The sequence below is a fragment of the Hordeum vulgare genome, chromosome 4H, assembly GCF_904849725.1.
Source record: "Hordeum vulgare subsp. vulgare chromosome 4H, MorexV3_pseudomolecules_assembly, whole genome shotgun sequence".
NCBI classification, from domain to species: Eukaryota; Viridiplantae; Streptophyta; class Magnoliopsida; order Poales; family Poaceae; genus Hordeum; species Hordeum vulgare.
This window is the reverse complement of record NC_058521.1, coordinates 10,885,854-10,902,323: the sequence shown is the minus strand read 5'-3', so window position 1 is coordinate 10,902,323 and position 16,470 is coordinate 10,885,854.

The following is a 16,470-nucleotide window of genomic DNA, read 5'->3' as shown; positions in this document are numbered from 1 at the left end:
CGTTGTGACGTTTGATACACCCAAAGCACTCCTACGGTATCCGGGAGTTGCACAATCTCACGGTCGAAGGAAAAGATACTTGACATTAGAAAAGCATTAGCATACGAACAATACGATCTAGTGCTAGGCTTAGGATTGGGTCTTGTCCACCACATCATTCTCCCAATGATGTGATCCCATTATCAATGACATCCAATGTCCATGATCAGGAAACCATGATCATCTATTGACTAACGAGCTAGCCAACTAGAGGCTTGCTAGGGACACATTGTGATCTATTCATTCACACATGTATTACTGTTTCCTGTTAATACAATTATAGCATGAACGATAGACGATTATCATGAACACGGAAATATGATAATAACAATTTTATTATTGCCTCTAGGGCATATTTCCAACATTTGGTGGGTGCACCTTACTGAAGAGGAGTTAGCCTTGATAAGTGGATGATGCTAGCTGCCTTGACAATTGTGTGTGTTGTGCTTGGAGGTGATAAGATGCACTAGCCACTCTTGTATAGCCCCAACTTTTGAACTTTGGTGTGGGCTAAGTGTAGTTTTATTTGTTTGCATTGCCTTAGTGGGGTGTGGGTGCCTCCCCCTCATCACATGTTTTGGTGTGAAGTGTTGTTCTAGTTGGCCAACTATGATGGCATGTGAAGGTGGAGCTTACTAGATAAGCTAGAGTAGAATGTTGTGGGGGTTGCTCCTTGAGTATGACATGATTACTAGGGTGAGCCTAGTAATGCATGTGAGAGTGTGCACCATCACATGCCCATATGTGGAGGTGTGCATACTCTCTTGATAGCCTAAGGTCCCATTGTGATGTGTTTGGTCTAATAATTTTGGGATATGGGTGTGGGTGTTGTTGATGTGCATGACACAAACATGGGGTTCAAACCCCCATGTCACTTTGTCATTGTGCCCATGAAACCCTCCTATGTAATTGTCATCTTAGAAGCATACCTTATGGATTTGCATTTACATTTTGTTGAAAGTTTGGGCTTTGTTTCCATGGTATAGATGGAGCCCAAGGGCATGAATTTTGTGTGTTAGTAGTAGGGGTTTGTGCACAACACCATAGTGGTGGCAATCACCTCTTGGTGACATGTGTGTGCAAACTATGCCTAGACAAAGTGGGCATGTGACTGGAAAATTCCAGATTTTTGAACTCTGAAAATTTCACTAAGTCTGGAATGCTGAAAACATTTTCTTCCCCTGTAGATAAGGTTGATCTGGTCATTCTGTTGAGAACTGGACTTAGTTCAGTGCTAGTGTTTTGAACCTGGGATGTTTGTGAAGCTTTCTGTCAATTTTCAAGTCATTTGGAGTCCAGTAGCTTGTGTTTTGATTGCTGTCAAAAAGCTTCAGAACAGAAACAGAATCTCAGGTGCAGGAATTTTCTCTAAGTCCGTGAGAACTGATGGTTTTGGGAAAGTTTGTGGCCTTGTATCTTCTAGAGTTTAATTCCTTTTGCTGTGATTCTTGCTGGAGCTTGTAGTGTTCTTGGTTGGCAACAGCCACATATATTATTTGTCATATTTGAAGACCTGTAGCTATGTTGCATGTGGCTCACAAACAGCTAAGATGCAGAAACTGGCAGATTGCGTAGTTTTGCCATTTTGTTCAAAGTTTGTGTTTAATTGTTGTTGGGGTGTTCTACCTTGCTCAATTTCATTCATGTTGGGTTAATATATGTCTTGGCAACCTGGGAACACCAGAATTGTGTCAATTGTGTGTGTGGTGATGAATCTTTCACGTAGGGCTTCATATCGTGTTTCGTTGATTCCCGTTGATCCGTAGCTCCGTTTGCAAAGTTCTTTACATGGTTTTGCACCGTTTTTATGAGATGCATCTGTTCATATCATTCCCATGCAAGTCCAAATAGTTTAGTGCAAAGTTCTGTCCAGGAACTTGTTGTAGTTCATCTTGCTTGTGCTAGTGTTAGAAATAGTGGTGCATGCTCAACTTTCATCTCATGCATCATGTGATTGTTGCATTTTGTGGTGCTGCTGTTCATTGGCTGTTATTATTGTGTTGGGTAGCACCGGGAGCGGAGACCGATTACGTGGAGTCAGGAGAGTACGTGCAGGACGATCCAGAACCATTCCAAGCTGAGGATATCACAGGCAAGATGACATGACCTTGATCCCATATCTAGACTTGTAATGTTAGTTTCGATTCCACGTCATATTGCTCGCTGCCTACCACTGAAATTATATTGCCTCTTCATGTGCCATGAGCCTAAACACCTTACCCTTTCCTAGCAAACTTGCATGGCTAGGTAGGCTTGCTCAGTTACTAATGTTAGCGTTGTTAGTTGCAGGTGATCTAAACTCATGTGACGACATGAGATTGATACCATTATATTAATTTATGTTATTTAATTTAATGTATCTATATACTTGGTAAATGACGGGAGGCCTAGCATTTTGCCGTGTGTCTTGTTCCGTTATTGCCGCCTTAGTTACCGGTTACTGGTGTTTGATTCCATAATGATCGCTCCTAACACGTTCGGGGTTGTTATGGGGACCCCCTTGATAAATCGCGTAGTGTTAAGGCTTGTCCGGCAGGGCCCAACTTTGGTACTATTTGCTAATCACCTAATAATAAACTGCATAGGGAATAGCTACCCCGAGGAATTTAATCAACAACCCGGGCCAGTGCTCCTCATGAGTGTTGGTCCAAACCAGGGCAGCTTATTACGCTCCCCGGGGCAACTCGGAGTTTTGGCGTGGTAACCATCGCTCATCCGACGTGTCCTGAGACTGAGATACGCGGCTCTTATCGGGGTCGTCGACACGTCGGGAGGTCCTGCTAGCCTTGTCTTACCTTAGCGGTATATCTTGCGTATATGAATCCCAGTGACGCTTTGGTTTCACCCAGAGTTGAGGTTTTCCTCTAAGGAATCCGACGAGATCACGAGATTCGTGATAGAGGATGCCTTTGCGGCCTGTGTTCGTTTGTGATGGACTAGTTGGAGCACCCCTGCAGGGTTTAATCTTTCGGAAAGCCGTGCCCGCGGTTATGTGGCAACTTGGAATATTTTGTTAACATACGGTGTTAGAGAACTTGAACATAAACTAATAAAAATGCCAACTGTGTGTGTAACCGTGACTGTCCCTTCGAAGTCCTCTCTTCGATCGGGAACACGGTGGGGTTATGAATGCCGTAGGTAGGTGTTCAGGATCACTTTCTGATCAAGTATTCTCGATCGTTAGCGTAGACCACTTTTACTTCCTTCTCGCGTAAGTTAGCCACTTATTCAATCATAGAATGCAGCAGCCTGAAACACTTCTTACCTTCCTTACCCAACAACATGACTAGTTCTGGCACCAAGGTCTTAGATTGCTGAGTCCCCGTGGCTCACAGATTCCTCCGAAACTCCCAGCAGGTACAGGTACCCCAGAGACCGATGATCCCGATGGCACCCAGCTGGCGTGGCAGTATGATGAGGAGACAGATCGCCTTTACGTGAACTATCCAGAGGACTGAGCCGTCGTCGTGATCGTGGGCCTGCAGCGGGTAGCATAGCATTTCCCTTGTTTTGTAGTCCGTACCGGAACTACCTTGTTTGTATCTGCGTTGTACTCTGTATTATTAATAAGAAGATAGTTGAATCCCAGATTGTCTACTATATTTATTATTATGTGCTATGTTTACTTGCTTGCAAAACACTTAGATGCGCTTCTTTCCTATTCGGGGGCCTCGACCCCCAGATCGGAAAGGACCGCATCTTGGTCGTTACACAAGGTTAAGTGGTGAGGTTGCAGCAGCGGCTAAGCATATATTTGGTGGCTAACTTACGAGTACAAGAAGTAAAAGGGGGAAGATCTACGCATAGCGGACGTGAACTACAGATGATCAAATGAATGATCCTGAACACCTACCTACGGCAGACATAACCCCACCGTGTCCTTGATCGGAGAACGAACTCACGAAAGAGACAATCACGGTTACGCACACAGTTGGCATGTTTTAAATTAAGTTTACTTCAAGTTATCTAGAACCGGTGTTAAACAAAGTTTCCACGTTGCCACATAACCGCGGGCACGGCTTTCCGAAAGATTTAACCCTGCAGGGGTGCTCCAACTAGTCCATCACAAATTACCACAAGCCGCATGGAAATCCTCAATCACGAAGCTCGCGATCTCGCCGGATTCCCTAGTGGAAAACCTCAACTCTGAGATTACCCAAAGCATCACCAGAATCCCGATGCACAAGATATCTCGTCAAAGGTAAAACTAATCCAGCAAGGCCGCCCGACGTGTCGACGATCCCGATAGGAGCCGCGTATCTCGTTCTCAGGACACGACTGATGGGTCACACTAGGAGAACCAAACCTCGGGTTGCCCCGCGATGGCCCCGTAGTCTGCCAATTTGGACCAACACTCATGAGGAGCACTGGCCCGGGGGTTGATTAAAATAGTCCGCGGGTGTCGGCGGGTCCCTATGCATTATTATTAGGTTATTAGGCAAATGTAGTACCAAAGTTGGGCCTTGCCAGACCAGTCTTAATCTAAAACGAATTATCAAGGGGGTCCCCATAACAACCCCGATCGTGTTAGGAGCGCTCAATTATGGAACATAACACCGGTAGCCGGAAACTAAGGGGGGCAAAGGTGGAACAAAACACCAGGCTAGAAAAGCCGAGCCTTCCACCTTTTACCAAGTGTATAGGTCCATTAAATTAAATAGCATTAATATGGTGATATAACAAGGAACCCATGTTTTCACATGGAAGCAACTGCACCTGCAACTAGCAACGCTAACACAGGGTTACGCAAGCGGTAACATAGCCATTCAGTGGTTTGCTAGGTTGAACAGGTTGAAGGTTTCATGGCATTGTTGAGAGGCTGATATTTAACATGTGGTAGGCAACGAGACATAAACGGTAGAAGCGATAAAACTAGCATGGCAATGATAGTAATGGTATCTAGGGAAATGGTCATCTTGCCTGAGATCCCGCTTGGAAGAAGAATGCCTCCGTGAAGCAGACGAACCGACGTAGTCGAACGGGTCCTCACAATCCGACACGCTGCGGAACTCTAACGAGACGAAGCAAACCGAAAACACAAATCAACACACGATATTCACCACACGATGCACAACATATATGATGCATGAGCAGCTGAAAACATGCAAGTCACGGCATGACAATTCACACAATCAAACACCACACATTAAGTGAAGTTCAATATGCAACGAGTTGCATATTGACGAAACTCCACGTTTATTTATTTCGTTCTATCCCGATGAGTTACACGACAATATTAAATGTTGTTAAACATGGCAAGTGGTGAAGCATAAAACAACTACCTATCTAGGCATTTTAAATGAGGTCGGAAATGACATATAGCATCTCCAAGACGACCTCACATGTTAATTTACAATTCTGTCCAGATCTGAACTAACACATTTAATTGGTTGTTAAACAGCAAAACAAGCAGGTTCACGTGATTCTACGCGTTGTTACAAGCAATTTACACATAGAGAACATCTCCAACGGAGCTACGGATCAAAAGTTACAAGCACCGCAAGATATGATGGCATGAATGCAATATGTGTGCAACGACGGTCACGAGCACTTCAAAACATACAACCAGCAAGATAAAATGAAACTACACGAGATTCTAAGCAAGTTTCATGTAGGACACGATCAAATCGGAGCTACGGTTCAACAACTACGAGCAAAACAAGAAATGACTACAAGCTGACAAAATCAGCCACATAGCATTTTCTACGCCCCACAACTACGAGCTACACAACTCCGATAAACTCAAGCAAGGCATGACACGAAAGAGGGCAAGAAGCACTACTACAACCAACTAACAACAACTAGCATGACATCATGGATCACTAGGGAAGGAAAACACAAAATGGCATCTCACACACTATTTCAGACTTAGTGAAAATTACACCTCATGAAAGTGCAGTTTTCGATCTGAAGCAATATTGACAGCAGCAAAACCTATAGCTACAGGACTCCAAATGGCATGAAACTTCACAGCAAGCTAGAGAAACACAAGGGGTACAACTAACTCCATTGGAGCAACCTCAAAAGAGCTACAAATCTAAAGATAGAAGCAAAACAAAACAGCAACAAAATATAACAGATTTCAGACTTAGAAATATTTCAGCTCCTCCAAATCAGCTCTATTTCTAGCAACTTGAGAGCAAGAAAACCACACCTAAACATGCATTTCTATTGCAACTAAAAATACCAGGGGCTAGCCAAAACATCCAAGATCAAATCTCTAGTTGACAACTTAATCAAACGGAGCACGGAATAAATCCTACGAATTAAACAAAAGGGCAACACGGCAAAATATCGCGCGAACTAATTTACTCAAAAGCTAAAACAAATTGCACAGAAAAATCCCATGGATTTTTCTACCCCGAAAACATATAAAATATGTGGGGTTGCACAACAACATAATGCCACCCGAAAATGCGAGAAAATAACCTATACACGGGAAAATAAACTACCGGCAAACCCTTCACGTAAAAATACCAATGACCGCTCTAAAATACATGGAATAATGGTCCCTAAAACATGGGCATTTTACCTAAGGCACTCGAGCAATCCGGACCGCAAGAAAAATAAATACGGGATGTTCCCCTATTGGGACAGCATGCTAAACTAGGCGTTTGGCACGCTAAAACACGTCAAACAAATATGCAAGTTGTGAAATCGCATTCTATGCGAGAAACTACACGAAATCCATATACTACATGTCGCGATCCGAATTACGGTATAGAAGTTACGGACGTTTTAATATATCTATATTTCCTGAAATTATAATACCGAAAATCCTAAATTAAATAAATACTACCGGGCCTAATATTCTACCAGACCGAAAAATGCTGGGCGCAATATAGCTAACACGCGCGCAGGGCGCTGGTCAAAGGGTGCTCACCTTCGGGCCAGCCTGGAGATGGGCCGGCTTGGAGGGAGCTGGGCCGAAGGCCTCGAGGGAGCTGTCGAGGCCGATGAGGGGTGCTGTGGAGGCCGAGGGGGTGGGCCGGCCGAGGCCAGCTGGGCCTGGGGTCGGGGCGAGGCAGCCGGTTGGGCCGAGGGGCGCTGGAGGCGAGCGCTGCGCTCGGTCGTCGCCTCGTTCCTTTGTCCTCGAGCTGGTAGCGCTCGGCGGCGGCTACAGGCTCCGGCGCGGGACGAGATGCCGGGGCGAGGAACCGGCAGGGGAGGTCGAGATCCGGCGGGATCCGGCGGCGGAGGCAGCTGGGCGGCGGCCCCCGACAAGATCTGCGACGCTGGTGGAGATGGCCGGAGCTTCGGGCTGCGGGCGACCTCCGGTGACGGGGAGGCGGCCGGCTCGGGCTCTCCGGTGAGCTGGGGCGCAAGGCGGCGGCGGAGGAGCGGTCAGCACAGGGCGGCGCGGCGGCTCGGGCTGCAGGAGGGCCGGGGCAAGCGTGGGCTGACGGAGAGGAGGAGGGAGGCGCGGTTGCACGGCGAGGCGGCGGCTGATGGGCTCGGCCGGGCCCGATCTAGGCTCGGCGGGCCCATGGCGGCTGGGGGAGGAGAGAGAGAGAGGAGAGAGAGTGGGGGAATTAGGGTTTGGTGCGGATTTCGAGGTGGAGAGGGATGGCTGTCTAAAAATTAGGAGGAGGGGGTATTTATAGAGAAAAGAGGGGCTTAGTTAACCGGAATCGCGCTCCGGATCCAACCGTGCGGTCGGATTCGGACGATTCCGAATGCGGGTATGGGTACGCGGCCGTGTAGAGGGGATAACCGGAGACGAGAGGGAGAACGGGCGGCGCGGCACGAATTTTAAAACACCGACAAACGTCCGACGGTAGACCGAATACGGTGCCGCTACGGTCGACCATTCGGGTACCAGACGGACTCCGATCACGACGAAATTTGACAGGCGGCCTACCTATATCTAATCGCGACCGCGTGCCAAGTTTCACCTCGATCAGAGAAAGTTTTACGCACATTTGAAAAACAGGGTTTCGACGGTGCCGCGGGCGCGTGCGAGTGCGGTCAGGCTCGGAACGAACAACGACGAGAACCGGCAACTAACAACGGATGCAAGTTTTGAAAACGGGCGGCAACCGAGATGCCGATGCAATGCATATGATGCGCATGATGCGATGATGATGCGACAAATAAAAACAGAGACACGACGAAAACGGAAAGAGAGGGGAATCTTCTCGAATGTCGACATTGGGTTGTCACACGTCGCTTCGTCTTGCACAAGAGGTAACTTATCCAACCCAATCACTATTGATGATATCTATTCCCTTGGGAAGGATAAGGTTGGCAATGTGTTTGCCAAGTTTGTTGGTACTCAAAATGGTGTCAAGAAAAGAACCATTTGGGTTGCCAAGCCTATTGTGATTAACCTCTTAGGACCCAACGTAGTTGGGGACCAACAAGCTCAAACTTGATCAATAGGTGACTATGGAGGACATTAGAGACTTGGATACATAATGAAGAATTAAGGGGTCTTCATCATTCATATTATCTCAAGCCAAGTCATTTGGATTATTGAGTTTCTATCTTATATCCAATGTGCCTCCTTACGGTAACTTATACTTAAATTGTTTACATTGTTAGGTGCTTGCCCCTCTGCATGTTGTGGTTTTGTACCTTGCATGCGTTTGTATATGTTGTGCTTCCAACTTGCTTATCTTGATTAATCGAGTATGTGTATGTTGGTTTGCATATCATGCACATGTGAGTCTTGTATTGAGCCTTTTTGCATCTTGTTTGTATTTTTGTTGGATCTTGTGAGAGATTAATGGATTATCCCATTGTAGGTGTGTGGTGTGCTTTGCACACCTCACAATCCTATAAATGTGTATACATGGGGAATACCACTTGGTTTTGATATTTCAAGATTATCTAGTTTCTATGTGGTATGTCTTACTCATGAGAAATTCAAATTCTATATGGTCCATTAATTATCTCTTGTTGGTTTTAATTTGCCACTTGTTAATATTGTTGGTTTATCACATTATGGGGGAGTAATATGCTATGTGCATATTACAAACCTAGAAAATGTGTACATTTGAGGTGTTGCCACTTAGTGTTGATATTGTAAATTATCTTGTTCCTAGGTGGCATGTTAGCTCTACAAGTGTCATTTGCTTGCGTTTTATGGGTAAAGATGATCTTGGATATATTTCGATCTACCAGTGAGTATCACTTCCAAAATACTTCTTGTCCTTGACAATTGGTATTCCCATCATGTGATAGGAATTGCTAATCGTCTTTACATTGGATTTTGTGTTTCGTTTGTCTTCCTTGCCTCTTATGGATCTATTTTAACATGTCTAGTATTTTTATAGATATAGAGAACGTGATGACCCCATCGTGTGCATTTTGTATTTAAATGCAAATTCTATATAATGCACGTCCCTTGGGGGAGCTATCCTATTTTTTTAGAACACTCTCTTTATTCACCCATCATAAAATCTTTTGATCCCATCAAGTGTGTGTTGATGGGAGGCAAGTCTTGCTCTTTATGATGCTTTGTGCCATCATGAAAAAATTTCGAGGGCTTGGTGTGTTGGATCCTAGCTCTCTTTTGGAAATTAGATACCTCGTGTTTGTTTTCCTTCAATTGGTTTCTTGTTTCCTTTTATTTGGCATGTGTCAATGGATATCTCATTCCTTGAGGTATCTTTTAATTGATATCCTTCAAGTGGTAGTTCTTTTTTTTGTTTAGGATCTTATTATCACTTGATACCTTGTCTTTTGGTGACTTATCAACTTTGTGTTGAGTTGATTCTTGAGAGTCTTGAGCATGCATATCTACTATATACAACTTCTTTTGCTTGCTTTCCTTCTTTGACCCAATATATAGGGGAAACTCCACCTTGTCATAAATTGGCTAAAGCGTGCATAAAATTCAAATTCATATCTATATGCACATATGTTATGTGGAGTTTGTCCTATGTGTTGCTGGTTTTCTAACTCTTTGGTCCCAATGAGTCTGGGCACCATTTTGTTTGTTTTGCTGTTCCAGGAACAACTGGAGATGCATTGGAAATCGGCTCACCTATAAGGAAGGTGTTGAGACCATGTGATTATTGGAGCCAAGTTAGGATGATCAAAGAACAACTATCTACTACATCAATCCAATGTTGTCTCGGTAACAAGTATCCACTTCATGCATTCTTTTCTTGCAAAGGCCCCAACTTGTCTTTTCTTTTCCAGGTTGCATCATGGCATGAATCTCTTGATTCGTTATTGTAGTACTTGTTTGCTTTCTCAAAGCATCCGAACGATGATGTCTTACTACTAGTTGGGATGTCTTTGATGTTCGTATGTTGGAAGTTCATATTGTACAATAAGAAAATATTAGGCCATGTGCTATGCTTCCAAGCAAAAGATCTCATTGATATATTTATGACTTCCTTTTGGATATCTAGTTTGTTCCTTCTTGTAACCATTTCGTGTGTACATCCTTCCTTGTGGATATATATCATCATGATTGTCTTCTACTTAGAATCTTTTACACATGAGAGAAGTTACATCTCTAATTGATATCCTCTTTTCTTTCACGTCCATCGTTGCATTTCCTTTTTCAGTTTTTGGTGGCTTTGTGAAAGGATTTGTTTTGAGTGTGTATCTTATTTTCCTACATCTTGATGCACTCTTTGGACATGAAGATTATTTTTCCTCATGCTTGTCTTGATGAGGGTTTTGCCATTTCAATTAGTATCCCTCCTCTTGATAAGGTTCTTACTTCCTATCTTCACAATGGGTTGTCACAAGCGTTGGTTCTTATTTTGTTTATTAGTAAGCTTGTGAACCCATTTTCTAGTATGTGTGTGTGGGAATGATATGTCTTGCACTTTGTATCTCATTTCATCAAGACTATGTTGATGAGTAATGCTCATCCTTATCTTAGTCTTCTCAAGTGCTTTTCCATGACTCGCACACATTACTTTGGTTGAGCCTATTCTTAAGTTGCTTCTTTTACATGTTGCTCAACCATTTGTTTTGTGCAATTGATATGCTTATTGTCTCATCTATCTTCTTGCACTCGTTGTGTGTTTTTATTCATTTTGTGGGAGCAACGATCCTATTTTTGTGCACCTGTATCAAATACAAAAATCTCGTATTTGTGCACAAATCATGGGGAACTTCTCTAGTTTTTGATAAAATACTGTGTTGCCTTTATCATAATATCTTTCATTCATGTGGTTCGAAGGACCATATGATTGTTTGTTCCATCTGGAATCTTTTGATTGCTTGCCTCTATTTTTGTATGTCTTTGTGGCATATGATCCTTTTATTTGCAATCTTTGGGTCCTCAATATAGTTTGTTTTCCTCCAACTACTTATCATTGTATTTGTGTATTTCTCTGCACTCATTTGCTGAGAAGTACACACTTTTTGGAGGACCACCTACTATATTGGCTTTCTAAACTTTTCGTCCATTTTGGCAATCGATGCCAATGGGGGAGAAGTTTAGAGAGTTTACTTTGGATATGTTATGAGGGTTTTGCTTTTATTGCGTAAGCATTTACATCTTGCACGCATGCATTATTACCTTGTATGTGTGCGCTTGGTTATGCTTATTTCCTTATATAAACTCTCTTGAAGTGGTTGTCTTCAATTACCAAAATGGGGGAGATTGTTAGAGCATATATCTCCATATGTGGTTTTGGTAATTGATGACAATTCCTATGGGCTAATGGTTGCCTTAAGTTATATTTATAGGATTTGTCCATAGGCACTTCTTGAAGTCCATCTGTTGGGTTCAAGGAGTTTATATGATGACCAAGATGGTATTCAAGGTATTATCCAAAGAATGGTCATAGAGACACAAGGTTGATCAAGATCTGAGACAAAGAGTAAATCAAGATGATCAACACACAAAGCGTATAAGATGTACCGAGAGGGATCAAGTGATCCCATGGTATGGTAAGCATTGTCCATTACGTGTTTGTGTACTAACCCATGGTCTTTGTGAGAGTCCTATGTGGGGGTTAGGTGTGCTTTCATGGGCTTGCGTCAAAAGGAAGATCTCATACAACCCATGAAGGATGACGTCAAGTGGTGATCGTCATCAAGATTGTGGTGTGCAAGTTCAAGTGGATCAGCACGAATATATCACTGAAACTATTGTTAATGATCATGTGTTGATAAGGACAAGCTCATGTGCTAACAAGGACAATATCAAGATAAGCATTCCTGAGCACTACATGCTTGATTCTTGTGGATGTTCACATGGTGGACAAATGAAGATGAATACATAAGCTAGGCTTTCCACATTGTGTATGGGAGAGCTACTTGAAGACTTCATCATGTCTTGCTTTCAACTTGAGCCAAGAAGGAACAACAACATCAAGCTCAAGTGAAAGGGCTAACTCAAAGGTATCAGTTCCTTTGACGTTAGTTGTGCGGGGTGATGATCAGCGAATAAAAGTATACACTCAAGTATGGATCATCGGTACCCTTTTATGATTCTTGAGTCCTTAGGGATCCCGCACTATTAAGAGGGGATCACAGGTTTTGCGATGAACTTGCTCAAACTACATCTCCACTGTTCTGCTCATACCACATCTCCAGTGCTTTGCTGTTATTAGAAAACAGGACCAGTGCCTCGGACATCCGTCCTCCTCCGGACGTCTGAGGGCCGGACGTCCGACCTGCTTCGGAAATCCGGAATCCTTTACCAGAGAAATCAAAGCCATATAACTCGGACTTCCGGCTCCCTCTGGACGTCCGAGGGCCGGTCGTCCGACCAGCTTCGGAAATCCGGAGCTTTGCACCAGAAGAACTTGAGCCATATAACTCGGACTTCCGGCTTCCTCCGGACGTCCGAGAGCCCGATGTCCGTCCCCTTTCGGAAATCCGGAATCTTGCACCAGAGAAGTTTGAGTCGAATAACTCGGACTTCCGGCCTTCTCCGAACGTCCGGTCCCTGTTCAACTCCACAGTGGTTCCAGATATATTTACAGCCCTCGGACGTCCGACCCGTGTCGGACGTCCGACCCCTTGTGGACGCTCGGACATCCGTGAACTGCCGGATGTCCGACCCCTGTGTGACTTAAAGTGTCCCCAACGGTTGTTTTTCTGTCCCCACTATAAATACCCCCCTCCCACTTCGTGAGAGGGTGCCCCAACACAGCCTTATCCTCATAAGAACACATTTCTACCTCACACACATTTGCTCACACCAAATCTTAGATCCCAAGAGCATTTGTGAGCCCCTTTGAGAGTTGTTCCAATCAAAAGATAGATCGTCTCCCTCTCCTTCTCTCAACCCAAGCTATTTGAGATTTGAGCAAGTTTTGAGCATTCCCCGTGATCTTGTTACTCTTGGAGGTTGGAGACTCCTAGGCGGTAGGAGTTCTTCGGAGAGGAATCAATCTGTGTGATTTCCCCCGGAAAAGTTTGTGAGGGTTTGGAAGCCACCTCAAAGGCTTACCACTAGTGGTTGACAAACACCTTCGTGGTGTTATCTCAAAGGGATAATAGGGTGAGCCTTCGTGGCGTTGGTGTGCCTTCGTGGTAACATCCACCTCTCTAACGGTGACTAGCTTCCCTCCAAGGAAGTGAACATCGGGATACATCTTCGTCTCAATGACCTTGGTTATCCTTAACCCTAACTCCTTACTTGTGGTTTACTTGTGTTACTTGAGCATACATACATTGCATATTGTTTGTGCTCATTATATTGTGTTGGCTATTTCTTGTACAAGATTAATCATTCAAGCATACCTTCTATATCCACACGTTCACACTTGCAACTTTTGATATATCGTGTGCTATAGTGTGATCTAGTATCTTGTGTCGTTCACCTACTTGTCGTGTGATATAGCTCAAGTAAGTTTGTGTAACTTACTTGTGCTTGTTAGTAACTGTATTGTGTCCATCTTGGTAGATCGTGTTGTTGATACACGTTGCAGTGCCTAGTGCATTTAGGATTTGTGCTTGACAAGTATCCTCTTAGTTTATTTCCGCATTATGTTTAAGCCAAATCCGAAGAAGTTTTTAAATAGCCTATTCACCCCCCTCTAGGCGTCATCGAGGTCTTTTCAACGGCCCCCGGGTCTACTCACAATTATCATCTCCGCTTTTACTTTTACTTTGCTTTGATTACTTTTTGCTTTGAGTTCTCACTTTGCAAACAATCTATAAGGGATTGACAACCCCTTCATAGCGTTGGGTGCAAGCTCTTTGTGTTTGTGCAGGTACTTGTGACTTGACGCGATCCTCCTACTGGATTGATACATTGGTTCTCAAACTGAGGGAAATACTTACAGCCACTGTGCTACATCACCCTTTCCTCTTCAAGGGTACACCAACGCAAGGCTCCAAGGCCGCGGGGGAATCCTTTGCATACTTGCCAATGAAATCCCTATAGGCGTAGCTAGCAGCACGCACCCCTTAGGGGTCCCACCCCTAAGGGGTGCGGCAGCCCTAGATGGCGCCAGGAGGTGGCGGCCGGGAGGGGAGGGGGTGGCGCACCCCCTGGTGGGCCTAAGGCCCACCTGACTTAGGGTTTGCCCCCTTCCCTCACCCTTGCGCCTTGGGCCCCTGGTGGGAGGCGCACCAGCCCACTTTGGGATGGTTCCCTTCCACCTTTTGGCCCATGTCACCTTTTGGGGCTGGTGGCCCCTCCCGGTGGACCTCCAGAACCCTTCCGGTGGTTCTGGCACTCTGCGGTGGTGCCCGAAACATTTCCGGCATCCAAACCCATCCATCCTATATATCAATATTTACCTCCGGACCATTCTGGAGCTCCTCGTGACATCCGAGATCTCATCCGGGACTCCGAACATCTTTCGGTAACCTCGTATAACAATTCCCTATAATCCTAGCATCATTGAACCTTAAGTGTGTAGACCCTACGGGTTCGGGAGGCATGCAGAGACATGATCGAGACACCTCTCCGGCCAATAACCATCAGCGGGGTCTGGATACCCATGGTAGCTCCCACATGTTCCACAATGATCTCATTGGATGAACCACGATGTCAAGGATTCAATCAATCCCGTATACAATTCCCTTTGTCTATCGGTATAGAACTTGCCCGAGATTCGATCATCGGTATCCCCATACCTTGTTCAATCTCGTTACCGGCAAGTTTCTTTACTCGTTCCGTAGCACATCATCCCGTGACTAACTCCTTAGTAACATTGAGCTCATTATGATGATGTTCTACCGAGTGGGCCCAGAGATACCTCTCCGTCACACGGAGTGAGAAATCCCGATCTCGATTCGTGCCAACCCAACAGATACTTTCGGAGATACCCGTAATGCACCTTTATAGTCACCCAGTTATGTTGTGACGTTTGATACACCCAAAGCGCTCCTACGGTATCCGGGAGTTGCACAATCTCACGGTCGAAGGAAAAGATACTTGACATTAGAAAAACTTCAACATACGAACAAGACGATCTAGTGCTAAGCTCAAGTTTGGGTCTTGTCCATCACATCATTCTCCCAATGATGTGATCCCGTTATCAATGACATCCAATGTCCATGATCAGGAAACCATGATCATCTATTGATCAACGAGCTAGCCAACTAGAGGCTTGCTAGGGACACATTGTGATCTATTTATTCACACATGTATTACTGTTTCCTGTTAATACAATTATAGCATGAACAATAGACGGTTATCATGAACAAGGAAATATGATAATAACCATTTTATTATTGCCTCCAGGGCATATTTCCAACACTTTGCAATTACAAGTGTGATAACGGTCAAGTTGAAATGATTAACTCATAAATTATCTGAGAATATTTAGTTTAAACAAGGGTAAAAAAGTGTGTAAATCCACTCATAAATGGTTGGTGGGGAATCTCCGACGGCAAGGGATGGTAAGATGGAGAATTGGCAGTGACGACTAGGTTTTGGAGGTGGAACAGGGTTAAGGGGTCCAATTATACAATATTTATATGAGGATGGGAGTAGGTAGCTAGGGCGCCGCGGCGACCGAGGCATTGTCGGCGCCATGAATGCCTCTTTCATCCTGCATGAAACTGAAGTATGTGGCCAAGGAGTTGTGGGAGCCCAATACTCATGACGAGTGCCCACAAGGTGCTCGTCCTTGGATAATTAACCCCCTCCGCAAATCATACAACCAAAGGGCGACTATCAATTTCTGTTATTGCTCTCTAGACGGACTGCCACCTTACCAGTTAGTAGTGACACATCCCTTCGTCCATCAGTGGAAGGCAAACGACTGTATGTTTTTTCGCGTAGTGTAGAATTAGAATTTTAAACCGAGAATTCCATGAAACTCGGTGCGACAAATTGCGTGATAACGATTATGGGGATTGTGTCTACTGTATTTATTTCTTTCGGTAATTTACGCATTAATTTGGCACCGACTCAACAAATACCCGCTACGATCTTTCCTGTAGCCACCAACAACCACTCCCCAACTACCTTGATCATAACTGCGAACCCCCCTTGCCCCCTCCCCCGCCACCTGTAGCCACCTCTCCCCGATTGTACCAATAAAGCAC